The sequence below is a fragment of the Oryzias melastigma genome, linkage group LG12 (assembly GCF_002922805.2).
Source record: "Oryzias melastigma strain HK-1 linkage group LG12, ASM292280v2, whole genome shotgun sequence".
Taxonomy (NCBI): domain Eukaryota; kingdom Metazoa; phylum Chordata; class Actinopteri; order Beloniformes; family Adrianichthyidae; genus Oryzias; species Oryzias melastigma.
The window spans coordinates 17981316-17984400 of record NC_050523.1 but is presented as its reverse complement, the minus strand read 5'-3'; positions in this window follow the sequence as shown (position 1 = coordinate 17984400).

The following is a 3085-nucleotide window of genomic DNA, read 5'->3' as shown; positions in this document are numbered from 1 at the left end:
TGTTTTAAATTGCTTAAATTGCATAAAGTGTGTAATTTGCAGGAATTTGTAAAAAAATCCTATTAGTTATAATGGGGCTGAAAAAACGCACAAATTGTGTAACTACGCAAAAACTGTAAAGTGCACAACTACTAAAAATACAAGCAGTAATGTCCTTAACGAGCTGAACGTTTTGATACCAAGATTGTGTAAATCGCATAAAGTGTGCTTGAGTTTTTACGTGTCAAAAAACGTACGGAAGAAAACGGAAATGAAGAATCTCAAAAGTGTGAATGCATTGAATGCATTCACACAATAAATGGTCTGTTTTTTTTACTTCTGTAATTTCTAAGGAGCATTGAACTATGAGGTGTATTAAATGTAATAAAAGAGTCAGAGATAAGCCTATCAGTCAAGAAAACTTTTTCTAACTCACAGTAATAACACCCTACTGAACATTTGGATTGAATGCACGTACTTCTTAAAATTGTTTTGATGGGAGCATTGCTGTTTTTTGAAAAAAAAAGGAAAAATTGAAGGCTTTTAAGTGCAACTTACAGTGCAAAAAATACAGTAAGTCATTCTCCTTTGAAATTTTGCTTGCAAAAAAAAAATTGCTTTGCCTTTTAATGAGAGGTGAATTCAACAGCCATATGAAACCAAAATAAAAGTCATAAGTTTTGTCAGTATTTTCTTCCAAATTGAACAAAGTATGCTGGGTTTAAAGAATTAAAGAAAAGGAGTGTAAAAGGACATTTCAGTTGCATGCAGACCAAATTATTATGCTAATGTTTGGAAAGTACTGATTCATTAAAGAAAATAGTTATGGCAGCAGTTTGGGCAAATGCTTTAAAGATTTCTGGTTGAAAACATAAAAAATTAAATGTATTGTAACAAAAATATTTGGCAAACATTTTTATTCTAGAAATTAATACAACTTTACAATTATCTATTGGCATAAAATAAAATACAAAAGTTTTAATTTTTCTTTTTTTCTTTTTTTTTTTACAAAAAACACAACACAATTTGATATTTTTAAATTTTATTGCAAAAATATAGAATTTAATAAGACACTACAAAAACATCAACACAAACATAATGCACAACAATTTCAAAGACAAACCAATAGCACATTAAAAGCTAAGTATTTCCACTGTGCTTTGAATTAATCACAACTCAGTTATTTCAAACCTCATGTGTGAGTTATTGATAACTTTTTTAATGCTCCAAGAAAATAACTTCATAGCTTCCTTTTGTACACCTAAAAATGAAACCTGCATATTTTTCAGTGAAACGCCCCAATGTATTTTTATGTTTGAAGAACCCTTGTTTCAGCTTAAATAAAATATTTGTTCTAATGAGCTTTTGTGTTGAAGAAATAAAGCCATTTCAAGTTCATTTTAAAATAGCTTTGACATTGATGTTTATGTGTGATTGGAGGATTCAAAAGGAAGAAGATTAATTTGATGCTCCATTTGAGTATCCATCTCTATGAAAGAGTACTTTACAAAAACAGCAAAAGGAGAAAGTTACCATAACCCTGTTCCTGATACAACTCCGACTCAAGGTTTTTTTAGAAACAAATTTTCAAGTATTTCAAAAAGCATTCAATAGTTAGTGCAACCTTTCATTGTTGTATTATCTCCATGCTATTTTTTTCATACAAAACATTTTTTTTTGCTTGTATTGTATTGCTTTTGCACACTTGCTGGAAGGGATTCACACCTTGTGTCCAAGTTTATCATACACCGGTTTCACCCAAACCTCCATTTTATGAGTTCTTCAGGCAAATTTGAAACATTTAAAGTTGTTGATTTGGGTAAAAATAGTTCAAACGTCATAACGCATATCAAATATTGCTCCTGCAAAAATTATGCAGAGAACCACCAAAGAAAAACATCAACAAATCTTTAGTAGATGCTGGTTTTCTGTGCTTATTAGAGCCAAATCGAATGTCACTCTGGTGCAAAAGTTTTGTAGAAAATGAATGAATGCACCTTTTAGAGCAACATTTATCACTGCATTAATGAAAACAAATTTTTTGCACAATAATTCAAAAATTAGCCTGCCAAACATTTGATGACATGATGGATAGTGCTAACATTTCCTTGTCAAAGTAATATCTCCATTTAAGAAACCATCTGCTGGACCATGTGCTTACATCCTGAAAGTGTAAGTTTGTGCCATAAATAACAAAAATTGTGCTGTTTGGGAATCTTTTTAAAAATAAGACAAATGCATTGTGCTAAAACTGTCTGATTTCATTTTATGGGAAGCACTGATAATAAGAAGTAATTCAGCAAAATGAAAAAGTTATGGCTAATAGTAAAAACGAAAATTGACAATAAAATACAGTATGCCATAAACATTTTTGTCAAACAAGGGGAACAGATTACTTCATAAAGTGCAAATTAAATTAGTTCCAACATACAAACATTGTCTGACATTCTTGTTATTGCCTGTGGACATTGTTGGCAAAGAGTGGATATAGAAAGTCGGGATAAACTGGGACGAAGCATTTTGAGTGGAGAGAAAATATCGGTGCACAAAGATTGCGAGGCACTTGTAAGGGTGTATTATTCACCAATTGTTCATGCCTCACAGACTGATTTGAAGTTGTATATTAAGCTGAAAAGGGCTGGATGTAAACTAAAAGCACCTGAAACGTTTCCATTTGGTGCACATATTACATATAGTGCAAAAGATTACCGATGCTTCCCTCAATGGAAAAATAAGTGTCGGCATAGCCTTAAAAGACTTCAAATTAATTTTCAGAAATTTAAAATAAACAATGTCTATAAAACAGGACTGGGCAAACTTTTAGGCTTGTGGGGCCAGAAAGATTTCTAAAATTTGATGGAAGGGCCAGACCAGGAGCAGATGGGTGGCGTGTTTTGGTGATCCACCTCATAAGAGAAAGAAAAAGCCTTCAGTCTGGACGAAAACATGTTTTCATTTTGATTGAAAATCAATTTATACATTTTAAATCTGTACACTTTGGAGCTCTGGAGCACTTATAAAACTGGGACTTTTGCTCTCGTTTTAGTTTAATTTTATTTTTTGTCATTTTATTATAGAAATGCAGGGAGTGCAGAATTATTAGGCA